The sequence below is a fragment of the Malurus melanocephalus genome, unplaced genomic scaffold (genome assembly GCF_030028575.1).
Source record: "Malurus melanocephalus ecotype Western Australia unplaced genomic scaffold, MMel_1.1 scaffold_504, whole genome shotgun sequence".
NCBI lineage: Eukaryota > Metazoa > Chordata > Aves > Passeriformes > Maluridae > Malurus > Malurus melanocephalus.
This window is the reverse complement of record NW_026623736.1, coordinates 386,554-400,814: the sequence shown is the minus strand read 5'-3', so window position 1 is coordinate 400,814 and position 14,261 is coordinate 386,554.

Sequence of the window (14,261 nt, the reverse complement as noted above, 5' to 3'; positions counted from 1 at the left end):
GCAGTCAGTGGGATCGGCCGGCAAAACGCTCCCCGGCCCCTTGACCCCAAACTCTGCCCGCAAAGGGAGGGATTTATTCAACCTCCGTGGTCCTGTTTATTCCTGTTATTTAAGACACTCCTCTGTTACCGTTTTGCACAGCAGGTCCCACTGCAGGCTGCCCTCCCTCGGAGGGTGACCGTGCCCTGGGACAAAGACTCCTCAAGGGACCCATCTCCTTTAACCTCGTACTGTAAAAGCAACCTGTTCATTAAAGCTCCCTGGTCCCACGGCAGGAGAACCTCACCTGGGGCTGTTAAARTGCAGGATTAGAGAGCCTTGGACTCTGTTGGATAAACTGCAGCTCRAGGTGCCTTGGCACAAATGTCCAGCCAAGCATTTTCTACCCTCCTGAGCATTTCCCCAGCACCCCCGAGCGCCCCTATCCYTAAACCTCCAGCAACCAGTAAAAGGAAAATAAGACAAGAAGACCCTTTTCATGGCATTTTTCCTAGGAAATGAGCTCCAAGGTCTGAGCTGAGCCCTGGCAAGGAGAATGTGCCACAAACAAGCCCTCGCAAGCGAGCCCCYGAGCCCTTGGCAGCTGCCCCTGGCTCCTCCTGCCATGCTGCCAACCAGCCTCASACTCTGCCCTGGCCCCCAGGAGAATTTTGGAGCCAGAGGCATCACTTTTTGGAGGGAGGGAGGGATGGGAGGCACCTTCCCCTCTCCCCCCACYCCCCATGGCCACCCACGCAGCAGGGAGGGGCATTGGCACCCCCAAACCCACGGCAGCTGCTGATGCTCCAGAGAGGAGAGGGGGAGGCTCTTCCAGAGCCTCATGGAGGGCACACTCAAAGCGACACCCACAAGCATTCTTTGGTGGATTTCCCCACATCTGGCCCTGCTGTCACATCCTGGATCCCTTCCACCCCTGCAGTGCAGACCCTCAGCTCAGCCCCTTCCAGCACAGCAGTGTGGGGTGGGAATGTGCTCCTGAGCAGCAGTGTGGGGTGGGGATGTGCTCCTGAGCAGCAGTGTGGGGTGGGGATGTGCTCCTGAGCAGCAGTGTGGGGTGGGAATGTGCTCCTGAGCAGCCTCCCTCCCACAGCACCATGCCCACAAGCTCTGCTCACTCTAAATCAAGAGCATTTCAGATTTCAGGCACTGGGCACTGGGAACACCAAGTGCCAATCTGAGCAAATCCCAATTTCCAAGCGTTCCTCCTCTTCCATTGTCCTCTCCTGCCCGAGCACAGCCCTCTTTCCCTGCAGCCCTCCCAGTTTCCATCACCAACCTACAGMCCTGTCCTCATCCCAGAGCATCCCCCTGACCCCTGAGGCTTTCGGGGAGTTGGCAAAGGGCATCACCCACCCCTGCCCCCTTGCAATCACCCTCCCCTGCTCCACAGGCAGTCAGCATTTGTGAGCTCTGCTCTTGTGCAAGAATCCCTGGCCCCTCTCCAGCCCTCGGTTTATCCAGGCGCCGGCTACTCCCAAGCTTTGCATGGGCGTTGGGCACCAACAAAGGCTCTCCAGAGGCAGAGGCCGAGTGCTGAAAGCAGAGATTTGCGCCTGGGGGCGGACCTGCTCCCTTCCCCAAGGTGCTCGCCAGCAAGTCACGGCACCCACGCCTGCCTGCCGAGAGGAGGAAGGGCAGGGAAAAATCCTCCGGGCAGCAGGAGCTCAGAGGCTGGGATGCAGCCCACGGGCTCTGCTGGGATTAAATCCCCGTGGGGGTGGGATGGCCCAGCCTGGCTCATCTGTGGTGCYCGAGCTAAGCAGAGCCATCACCAAGGTCTCTGTTGGGCAAAGGTGTTTTAAAGTGCCAGAGGGGATATTGGGGAGGAATCCTTCCCTGATAAGCTGTGGCTGCCCCTGGATCCCTGGCAGTGTCCAAGGCCAGGTTGGACAGGGCTTGGAGCACCCTGGGACAGTGGGAGGTGTTGGGGTTGGACTGGACGGGCTTTAAGGTTCTTTCCAACCCAACCCATTCTGGGATCCTACTGAGAGTGTCCCTTTATCAGCTGAGCCTGAGAGGGGCTGAGCAAACCGAACACCCCTGGGGCACTCCCAGCTCTGAGTCCTGAGGATAATCCTGCACAGCCTGCAGCCTGTGCTGTGGCCACCCCAGATCCTTCCTTGTGCCAAGCACCCTCCACTCCTGCACSCACCGTGCCACGTCTGCAGGCAGCAAAGCCAAAACAAACCGGGCTCTGCAGCCGCCAGAGGGGATTTTCCAGGCTCTGCCTGCCTGCCCTCCTGCTCTGGCTCCTCTGCACAGCTGCACCTGGCASAGATGAGCCTCAGAGAGCCCCACGGCCAAGGACAGCTCCAGACAGCCATTCCCAGCGTCCAGGCACTGTCTCACACAGGGGCTGTGGCCACTGCTCTGATCTGCCCTGACTGGCACAGTCCTCCTCTGCCTGGGGCAGCTCTGTGCTGCTGCCTGGGTGGTTGAGTGCTTCTGTCCTTCTCCACAAATCTCWGTCCTTCCATCTGACTCTGTAAACACACCCTGCTGCACCCAGGCTCTGTTTTGGCTTGGGGGAGCAGCCTCAGGACCAGGCTGGGGCTGCTCCCTCCTCCACAGGTCTGGCTCAGATCCTTTCCTACCTTCCTGCCTCCCGCAGGAGATGGTGGAAATCCTCTCAGGAGCACCTCTGCAACCCATCCTTTCTAGTTAAACACCTGCCTGGGAAGCTGGGACAGGGCTGCTTGCTTCCTGCTCCTTAGGGCCAAGAGCTCTTCCATCAGCTCCCAGCCTCCCAAGGATGCTCTGAGRCTGGAATTGGGCAGACACGACAGTGCTGAGGGCTCAGGAAGGGCTGGGCATGAGCCACCCTCACCCCAACCCGCAGCAGGGCATTGGGATCCCCATCCCACYCCTGGTTCCAGCACTGCCCTCTGCCAGGCACATCCCTGGGCTCTGGGAATCCTGTGGGGACACCCCACAAAAACACCCAGAGCAGAACTGGGGACTCTGCTTTGCTGTCAAATCCTCGATCAGTCTCAGAGCGAGATGCAAAGAGAGTGGCAATGCTCACAGGAGTGTCACCAGAGCAGGGACAGCCCCACATGGAGCACCAAGGGGTGGCACCTGCAGCAACCACATGGCATCTGCCCTGGTGGCATGGCACACACAGCTGTGAAGGGGACACAGGGGGACACAGATTTATCAAGGTCATTGCCACAGATCAGAGGCCTGCTGGGCATCTTGGCCAGCAGATTTCTCAGACTGAATATTTATTTCCACTGGTGAAAGAGGATCCCCCTGGGTGGATCTGTGCTGCCCCAGCTCTTACCTCTCACTGCCAGCACGATGGCTCCCAGCACCATGATGAGTGTCTGCAGTGCATCCGTGTAGATGACAGCGCCAGCCCCCCTGCATGGGACAAGGCACAGGGTTGGGAATGTTGGACTCAGGCTTRGAGCAGTCAGGAAATCCCAATAAAYCTGCCAGGCTTGCAGGGTCATGCCTGTGCCTGTCACCAGCCTTGTCCTGCTGACTGTGGTGGGGGAGCTGCAGTGGGAAGAGGGAACAGCTCCTGGGCAGGTCTGGTGCCAGTGGGGCACAGCAGCCTCACAGATGGGGTGGGAGGGCACAGCCAAGAGCCACAGGGACTGCAGCTTCCCCGGGGTGGGGAAGGGGAGCCAAGGGATGGCTGGAGGGGAGGGATGCAGCCCCACACCATCAGGACTTCACCAGCCAGCCCCAGCTCTTTGGGAGAGGACATGGATCCCACCTTCATGCCACCTCCCCCTAAATCCCAGTCTCCCCATAGTTCTCCCCAGCTCTTCTCCCAACCCTGCAGTTTTATTTTTACAGCACCTGGTGCTCAGCAGGATCCCCTCTGGCCATCCTCCAGTGTTTATCCCTTTCCATCCCAAACTCTCCTTCCAGACCTGCTGCAAACCCCAGAGCTGCTTACCCAGCCAGAATCAATCACTCAGCACATGAGAAAAACCATTAAAAAGCAGCAGAATTTTAAAAAATGGGTCCAAAATCGAACCAGTTTCAAGTCCAGTCACTGAATTGAATCCCAAGAAGTCAGAGCTGAGCCATCCCCAGCCATGCCTGGGGTTTGCAGGGATGTTCTGGGGATCGGGGTGAGGCAATGATCACACCTGGCTGAGCTCACACCGAGGTGCTTCACATCACAACAAGCCTCGTGGGCAGGAAAAACCCGAGATGGGATTTGCTTGAAACCAGAGCCTTGCAAAATCCACCCTGTTATGGATACACCTCAGACTGTTTTCTGTTTGGATGGCCGGGATGGGATAAGGAGGGAGAATTCCCTGCAAGGTGATTCCACCAGCACTGCCAAGGGAGGGAATATCCCAGCCAAAATCATAACCCAAAGGGCTGGCAGGGATACACAGCCCCACGGTCTGAGAGTGGGGCTGGCAGCCAGAAACCCACAACTTCCAACTCCAGATCCAAACCCTGATCACCTCTGGATCACAGAGCCACCATAGGGGCTGGCCCTGCACAAAAACAGCCGGTCCCACAACGGGGAAACACGGCCAAGGAATATTCCTGAAAGCTTTGTGAAGGGAGGGCAGCAGGCAGGGCAAGAGGCAGGGAAAGGAGCTGGGTCAAGGGCTCTCAGGTTGTAGATTCCACAACAATAATCCTGTAAGAGGAGAAGCCCTGACTGTTGCTGGTACAAATAGGGACACACACTGGAAAGGGTTTAAGCCATGGTGGAGGAGGAGTTGTCACAAATGAAGAAGTGCAGTGACAAAGGAGAGGTTGTGGGTTGAGCCATCATGACCAGAAAGCTGCTCAGATACTGGCTGGATGGGGCAGGGACATCAACCCCATTGGCACAAACCCTTGAAAAACCTTCCAGGGGCAAAAATAAGAATAATAAAATAAAAGCAGAAGGGTGAGTGGCATGTTTCAGTGAAAGAAGGAAACAGGAGGCTGGGCCACCCACCTGCGATGGTGTAGAGCGCCGTGACCGCCAGCACCAGCASGGTGGACAGGTACAGGTCCCAGCCCAGGCACACTCGCACAAAGAGAGCCCCAGAGTACAGGTCTGTCTGTGCAGGGGAAAGGAAACGGGAGCTGGGACAAGGGACAGCCACCAGCCAAAGGCTGCTGCCAGGGGGACACAGCAGGGAAACAGCCAGCACCGTGGGTACAGGGAGGATGTGGGAATATGGGATGGGTTGGGTTGGAAAGGACCTTCAGGATCATCTCATTCATCCTCTGCCATGGGCAGGGACACCTTCCTCTGTCCCAGGGTGCTCCAAGCCCTGTCCAGCCTGGCCTTGGACACTTCCAGGGATTCAGGGGCAGCCACAGCTTCTCTGGTCACCCTGTGCCAGGGCCTCCCACCCTCACAGGGAAGATTTTTTTCCTTATACCCAATCTAAATCTCCCCTCTTTTACTTTAAAACCATTCTTTCTTGTCCTATCACTATCTGCCCMTATAAAAAGTCACTCTCCCTCTTTTCTTAAGCCCTTCAAGTACTGCAAAGCCACATTCAGATCTCCATGGAGCTTTCTCTGACATCCTGTGGACCCTCCTGAAGTCCAAGGTCCCAGGGGGTGGCTGTGTCACAGCCCCAGGGAGCTCCAGCTGTCATTGTACCCCCATGGGGATGGTCACAGCCTTGTGGAACTGAGATTTAAAGCAGAGCTCAGAGCTGAGGCCTCTCCTTCCACAAAAGAACAGCGATGCCAGGGGAGGACAGGACCAGGGCAGTGACAGTGGCAGTGCCACCACCACGTCTCCACCCGCAGCTGAGCTCAGCCCTTCTCAGCACTCTGCTGGGGCATCCTCACAAAAGCCTTGTTTGGAGAAGGGAATGAGGCCAGAAGGGGCAGGAAGAGGCACGAAGAGCTCATCCCCACCCTGGCCCGGGGCTGTGACGGGTTCCCAGAGCCAAGGCAGCGGCTCCCTCCCGTTTGGTTTGACATCTCCTCGCACACCCCCCAGCAGCAGGGCTGTCCTGCCCCGTCATGTGGGAGCAGCCGCTCGGGATTAGGGAGGTGTTGGGCAGCTTTATTTCCCACATCATCATCATCCTTGCCCCAGCTCTGCCCTCCCTCCTCCCGCTCTGCTCCAGCACATTCCCACGCGGAGCTGAGGAGAGGAACGGGGTGATGGAGAGGAGCCAGGCAGGATTGWACAAGGACAGAGCTGCCCAGGAGGGTCTGTCAGCCCCAAATCCAGGAGGTGAACACAAACACAGCACAAAATCCATTCCCCAGCACGGGAGCCCTCCGTGTCAGGCACAACCTCAGTTAAATCAAACCCAACCAGCCAGAGGAGCACTCACACYGTGATCCTGAGGATCCTCACTCAGGGCCTCTTCCACGGCATCTGGACCAGGCTTTACACCACAGCCATGCCTRGCATTCCCAAGGGAGGCACTGCGTGTCCTCAGCTGCACTTGGGATTGGCCGTGCAGCTGGGAGAGTCCTCGTCAGCACYGAGAAGGAATTCAGCCCTGGGATGACCTCTCCAAGAGGAACCAGCTCATGGGCAGCCACGCCATGACCTCTACCTGTGGCTCCTCAGGTATTTTCCCATCACAAACACAATCCAACCCCAGCTGGACACCCCTGAGCAGCCCTACAAGAGGACAAACTGAACCCCTCACACAGCACAAATTTCGGTGACAAGGCAGAAAAACCCCAATCAAAAGTCCTCAAACACCTCCTCCCAACACAACCTGAAGTGGGAACCCAAAATATTCTAAGCCTTCCTAGCACAGTACTAGCCTTGGTGAATTCCAGAGTTCCTGATGTCCCTCAGAGAGATCCATCACTTGTCACGCCAGCATCAGGCAGGAAGATTTCTTCCCCCCTGATTTTCTCCCCTCCTGATTTTCTCCCCTCCTGATTTTCTCCCCTCCCGATTTTCTCCCCCTTCTCCAGCAACCCTTCCCCACAGCCCAGCTGGAAGATTCCACCCTGGACAAGATATTTCATCATTGCTTCTCCTGGCTTTCTCAACGCTTAATCATTTTTGCAGTCGTCTGCAAATGAGTCGAAGCCTTTGCTATGAGGAAGCAGAAGACATCTCCACCTCCCTTCCTGGTAATTCTGCAAGGGTGGGAAAAAATAAAAGCACATGTGACCTAGGCATTAATAAGACATCCCAAATACAAAAACAAGCTAATTAAAACCAGGCATGACCTATTCATAAAATAAGTCCTTTCAACCTTAATAGGAGAGGAGAAGCCTTTGAAGTCAAGCTTCACAACCCAGAGAGATCCCTTCCTCCACCTGTGACCTCACTTGGAAACTTGTTCTTACCCAACTGTCGCTAAAGCCTTCCCAATAAAAGCTGGCTTTGGAGACAGCTTGGGATTAACAATTGGTGAGGCCAGAACCTYGGTAGAACGAGTTGCCCAGGGTACAGAGGAGTCTGCAGGGGCTCTTTGCCAAGGCTAGGACACTGTGCAGCTCCTCACACGTTCCCAGCTGGATTTTGGCTGCACTCTGCTGTGAAATGCRGGAGGTTGGGGTCCAGCAAGAGGAGATTTCCAGGAGAGGAGGGTCTGTCATCGCCCCCCACCAAAAAGAAGAGCTGGGAGATCAGCGCTGATGCAGCATCCCAGCTTGGGAGAGCATGGAGCAAAAATCCATCCCTAAACACAACATCTGCAGGGAGAGGAGGCAGGAAAAGCCCCTATAATCCTGGGCTTTGAGGCAGCCCCCAGAAAGGACCAAATTTAATCCTGGGCTTTGAGGCAGCCCCCAGCAAGGACCAAAGAACCCCCTCGGGACACAGCCCTCCTAATTGCTCCGAGTTTCACACTCCCCATYGCGGCCACCAGCAGGGAGGGGGACAACGGGCCAGTTTGGCAACGCCCTGGGTGTCTGCAGACACTCATCCCAACCCACTGCGGGAAGCAGCCATTGTCTGTAGGATTTACTGAGAATGGAGCCAGATGCCAAGATAATCCCCTTATTAGCCTGATTCCTCTTCTGTTGCATCCTGCCTGACTCAGAGATCAGAGAARGCTCAGCAGACCAAAGGAACTCCAGCACCGGCTGAGGAAAGGCTCGGGAAGAGGGAAAGGACATCCATCCCTTCTGGGAAAAGCCATGGAGAGGCTGGAAACTGAGGGGACCAAGAATGTCCCCATGGCTTAGTAGGACATGATTTGTTAAGAGAAGAGGGGATGTGGGTGAATGCCTGGGAAARTTCTGAAAGACAACATCAAGTTACCAGTGATCTCTTTCTTCGAATTCAGCCCAGCAAGAACAAATTATCCCAGCAGAAATCCTATCCCAGCTCCCTGTCCTTTAGAACACCAGGAGGGAGCTGTGTGAATCCCACAGATCGCGGAACCACGGACCACAGGCACACACGTGCTCCAGCACGGCCCTTGAGCTGCTCCTGGGTTTTTGCTGGGAGCAGGAGAGAGCTGTGACACATCAGGGGAGTGAGACACAACAGTTTGCTGGACATCAGGACAATCAGAGAATGACCCAAGTGTCRCTGTCCAAACCTGCAAACTGAACYGGYGCTCCAAAAGCRACCGAGATGATTTCGGGAATAATGYTGTAGGATTTTCMACACAGTATAYGACWAGRATATGAAGAATAKTARTTACATGGAAGAATAGGAAGGACAGGATATGGTTTTGTGGGGGGAAATACAGGGCACAGCTGCAGGAGCAGGGTCACCATTGTCACCTGTGTCACTCTGGATGCCCTGAGCCAGCAGGGCTGTGGAGAGGGCTGCCAAGTCCCTGCAAGCTGCCTGTTAAACCCAAAGCATCGCGTTTTATCRGGCAGCCAAAGTGCCTTGCCCGGGGTCAGAGAGCAGCTCAGGAGRGGGAACAGGGCTCTCCTGAACCGGGGACTCCCWYCAGCAGCGCTGGGCTCTGYCCCAGGCGGGTGCAGCCCCTCCCTTTGCATGAAGCACTGAGGGATGCACACACAGAGCTCTGTTCATGGGCTGCTCCATCCTCCACACCCCTCGGAGGGGCAGCCAGAGGATCCCCCCAGCTCTCCCCGCGGCCTGGGGCTGCAGAAACGCYGTGTGGGGAGCGATGGCACACACAGAGATGCCGGGGCTGCTGCACACAGAGACAGAGGCTGAGCGCCACGATGTGGGCCAGCAGTGCCCCTCCTGCCTCGCAGCCTCTGCTCATGCAAAAGCTCTTTTCCTGCAGCCAGCACCTGCAAAAGCACATTCCTTTTAGCCCCAGCAGAGCCCAGGTCAGATCCACCTGTTCCATCAGAGCAGGGTTGTTCCCTCTGGCAGGTTTGCACTTCAGCTTTTTGGAGCTCTTTGCTCTTGATCTCTGCTGTCTCGCTGTCTCCAGCCCCCCAGGGCTGTCTGTGCCCGGCTCTCTCCTGCTTGCCCTAGACCTGGTATCGCAGGCACTCGAGCTGTTTTACCTTGGATAAACTCTTCCCATGGTTACCAGCGCGAGCAGAGGCTGCACACGGGGAGGCGTGAACGAGGTTAAAATGAGGGGAAAACATCCCTGTGGAAAAGAGCCTGGAAATCAGACACTTTYTCTACAGGCTCGAATATCTTCTAGCTGCAGCAAGGCTTGCTTTCCTCAGAAAACTCACATGCCCCAAAGCAATGAACATATTCCCAGCTGCCAGATCCCTCGGGAATGTCAGAAAGCATCGCTGCTGGAGCACGGGGGCAAACCCAGGCAATGAAGCACAAACCCTGAGCACGTTTCACCCACAACCTCTGCTACAAGGCAAGTTTGGGAATCCTRACAGACAGCTGTGCATCCATCAGGGCCACCTGGAAAGGACCATCACTGCTGGATCTACCCGGGAACTCGTGGGATGTCACTGATGGCATCTGCCCCACAAATTCCCATTTTTTGTCCCACCCATTCCTGGAGCATCCTGCTCTCCCCCAGTTTGGCTACACAAGGTTTGAGCCCAGAAACAGCTTTCTGATAGCTGGAAATAAATCCTGGATTTGTCACAGAGCTGAAGGGAGGGGCTACTCACCGAGATTTTGGTGAAGATGGAGAGCAGGAGGGACAGGCTGGAGAGGTACATCCGGATCCTCTCCCCTCCAAACCTCCGCTGGAGATATTCAGGCACTGTGATGATCTGCCAGGGAGGGAGAGCCATCAGAGCCCTGTCCAGGCCCCATCCTTCTGGGATGGTTCTGTTATTCCCAGAGCAGGATTTCTGGGAGCAGAGGACCTGTTCAGGGCTCCCCCCAGCAGGCTCAGGGCAGCTGGACATACCCCAGATGAGATGTAGACRGGCACGAACACCCAGGCCAGGGCCAGAAGAGCGTAAGTTGCCTGTCARGGAGGAGGAAAGAGCCAGAAAAAAACATGGATCCTGCTGCAGTTCAATGCTGAGTGCAGTCCTAGACCCTGTCCCTCTCCTGGCCCAGCCCTGGCTCACCCTCAAGGGCACATTTACACCCACAAACAGCTTCAGAAGCCCTTAATACCCTTTTGGGTATGGGGTCGTGGTGGGGAGCCCCCCAGCACCCCAGCCAGCAGGAATCTGCTCCCCTCAGCCCTTCAGCTCCTGACTGCACATTTTTCACCAACAGCTTGAGCATCACACAGAGCCAAAAGCCTTTTTTTTTGTTGTTCTTGCAGGATCTAAGGACTTTGGATACAACGTGTGGGGAAGCAGGGAATGGGTGACCTATTCAGTCACGTCCCTGTCAGGACCTGCAGGGGCTGGATTARGAACTCGGCTCCAAAATGTCCTTTTCCCTGAGCTGACTCCAGCCTCACCGTGCATGCATTAGACACTGGGGAAGCTGATTTAGCAGGGCTGTGTGTTAATTACCCCCTGCACGGCTCCTCCCAAACCTTTCGAGACTGTGAAACGGCCCATCTGCTGCGACACAACTCATTGTCTTAATCACACGACACATTTCTTACATTCCACTCGAAGCCGGCGACAGCGATTCCYCCGGCAGCGCCGGTCCCAGCCAGGCCGAGGAAGAGCCCGGAGCCTTCGCTGCTGGCGAAGAGGGAGGCGCCGATCTGCGGGGAGCAGAGGAGGGGCTCAGGTGCTCACAGGTGCGGTGCCCCAGCCATGCCAGCTGGACCAGCTTTGGTGCTTCCCCAGGGGAAAACTCAGGAAAAGGAGGTGGAAAAAATAATGCCTGAACTGGAGTAACAGGGCACAGTCGTCCCTGTCACTTCTAAAAGTGCCCCCATGTGGGATGAGGGATGTATTTAGCAGGAAAATCCCTTAACACATAAAATTGAGGGAGCTGAACGTGATGCTCCCACAACCCAACTCATCTGGACATCCCTGGTGGGTTTGGGATGGACTGTCCTGTCTTCAGGAGGATGAGGGGGAACCACACATTGCTGTGTTTGCCASAGTGGCCACACACCCTGCTGGAGGAGGCCCTGTGCAAGGACCCACAGCCAATTTGTCAAGATGGTGCAGAAGAGGCAAAAAAAGAAACTCGGGACACCCATAGTCTGTTGGAGTCAGCAGGAGCGTGCAGGAATGGTGGAGAGGGATGTTTGACTCTGTGAATCCCTCCCCAAGTTCAGAGCAGCCTGTGAGGAGACCCAACGAACTCCAGCATCCTGTGTGCAATGGATAACGAAACGCAGCTCCAAAGACATAAATTCTGTCAAGAGGAGGTGGGCAGGGTGGGGGAAAGCGTGGCCAAGCAGTGGAGAAAGCAGGAAGGGAATTCAGTGTGGCAGTGGTGCTGGATGTCCCCGTGCCCAGGGTGTCACCAGAGGGACAGAGRTCTGTACTTACTGGCCACCAGGCCATGTCTCTGCCAGCAAGGAAATAGCCACTGACCGTGTTCCTGTTCACCCTGCAGGAAGACTGGGAGGAAGGAAGATCASCACAGAGCAGCCTTTCCCTAAAAACCCAGACAAGTCACCAGAACCCAAGACTCYCAAATGAGAAGCCAAGAGACAGGAGACTCGATAATTAATGGGAGCTCTGCAACTCRAGCTTAATTACACCAAACGGTGGCTGCACCCCAGGTACCTGGAGCCATGAATAGCAAARGCAGCACCTGGAGAGGGAGAAGCACAAAGGATGGGCCTGTCCCAGTGCATCCCCAGCAGACAGGTTGGCTAACAGGGCCCAGCTTTGGCCAGGACTTTTCTGCAAGGCAGAATAAATGGGATTGGAGAGTGTTGGCCTCAAACTGCTGTAGCTGATGGTTGTTTCTGTTATCAGGGCATTTGGCTCAACACTGTAACAGACATAGGGCAGAGCTGCTCACACCCAGCAGAGGCTGGGGGAGAGGTGGTTCACTGGTTAATTCCATGGTTCATTCCACCTTATTCCCAGGCTATAAGTCACAGAATCCCAGAATGGTTTGGGTTGGAAGGGATCTTAAAATTCAACTTGCTCCAAATTCCTTCCACTATCCCAGGCAGCTGCAATCCCCATCCAACCTGGCCTTGGACACTTCCAGGGATCCAGGGGCAGCCACAGCTTCTCTGGGCACCTGTGCCAGGTCCTCCCCATTCTCACAGGGAGGAATTCTTTCCCAGCCTCCCATCTAAAYCTGCCCTCTGGTAGTGGGAAGCCATTCCCCCTTGTCCAAAGTCCCTCTCCAGCTCTCTCAGAGCCCCTTTCAGCYGTGGAAGGGGTTTTAAATTCTCCCSAGATCTTTCCCTTCTSCAGGTGAACASCCCCAGCTCTCCCAGCCTGGCTCCACACAACACACAGAATACACAAGTGAAAACTAAATAATAGAGGCTTTCAAAATACTCCACACAGAAAAGCCAGCCCCGAAAAGAAAACCTATTCAAACAAGAAAGCAGAAAGGAACAAAAGACTCTTACCCATATTCCCACGCCAACGTTTAAGGAAAAATAAACCACTACAACAACAAGGTCAGCAACGCTGAACTGCTGTGAAGGGGTAATAGATTGAGATTCTGTGGAATTGAGCTCCATCATTCCTCTGCCTCCTTCTTCATCCTCAGCCTCACAGGGACAGTCCCTGAATCAGTAACCCGCTAGCAGCCCAAGGGCATTTATCATTAAACAGCCCAGCAGGAGGAATTGTGCTTCCAAAGGTGCCTGGGTGGGCAGCCCGGCTTCCACTGCCTCTCTCTGTTCCCCATGGAGCCAAAAGTGCTTGATTTTGGTGTATCACGCATGAAATTTTTTCTAATATCCAACCTAACCTCTCCTTGTGCAGCTTGAAGCTGTTTCCTCTTATCTTGTCACTTGTTACCTGGGAGAAAAGACCAACTCCCCCCTGGCTGCACCCTTCTGTCAGGGAGTTGGGGAGAGAGGAAGATGCAGCAATTCCTCTAAAGGCCAACATGAGACAGGCACAGGAAACCACCTTAGAATTCCAYGGTTTTGGGTATTTAGCCATCAGTTTGCTGCGCCGGATGCTTGGATGGCTCGGTCCCAACTGGCAGCATGCTTTCACAAGGTCTCAGTAATAAAATAAACACAGTGTAGTTAATATACCCATCACTGAGTCAGGTCAGCAATTCTCCTCTCTTTGAAGGAGCCGCGGTGGCAACGGGAGCAGCTCTGCACATCCGTGAAAGGAACTGACCTTCCCCCTCAGTGCTCAGCTGGAATTTGACCTGCATTAACACATCCAAAGTACCCACACGTGTCWATAAGTCAGCCTGGTGTATCCATTAACATTAAAGAAAGCATCTGGTTTTATCCTTCAAAGTCAAYGAACCCTCCAAAGTCCTTGGAAGTTTGTCTCCAACATAGAAACGGTGTCAACAAAGGTTAATTTTCACTTCTGAACATGCCAAAAGCTTTATACTCATTTGTAGGACATGATGCAAAGATTAAACCAAACAACCTCTAAATGCTCATCAATTCCACCACTGTTTTCTCTGTAACAAGTGAGGAATTTGGAGTCTCCGGAACCAGGAGCTGCCTGGCAGCCAGCCGGCCATTCCACCCATACCTGCCCAAGGATGGTTGGGAAAACAAACCTGGACAAGTTCAGCTCTGCGCTGTGGCCCATTTTTTAGCTCATCCACACGTTCAGGGCAGGCAAGAAACCTCATAAAAATCCCCAGTTTACCTGTGATGAGCCGATTTGGATTTTACCAGCTGGAACCTACACCAGCTGGTAAAACACTCCCAAGTCAAAGAATCACAGAATGGTTTGGATTGGGAGGGATTATCTCATTCCAAAACCTTGCTGTGGGCAGGGACACTTTCCACTATCCCAGGCTGCTCCAAGCYCTGTCCAACCTGGGGGCAGCCAGGGCTTCTCTGGACAACCTGTRCCATTGTCTGAGAAAGTYCCTGTTGCTCTCTGCCATCCACCTGCCATATTTAAGAGCACACAGTTTAGAAGACAAGGGACCAGCACATGCA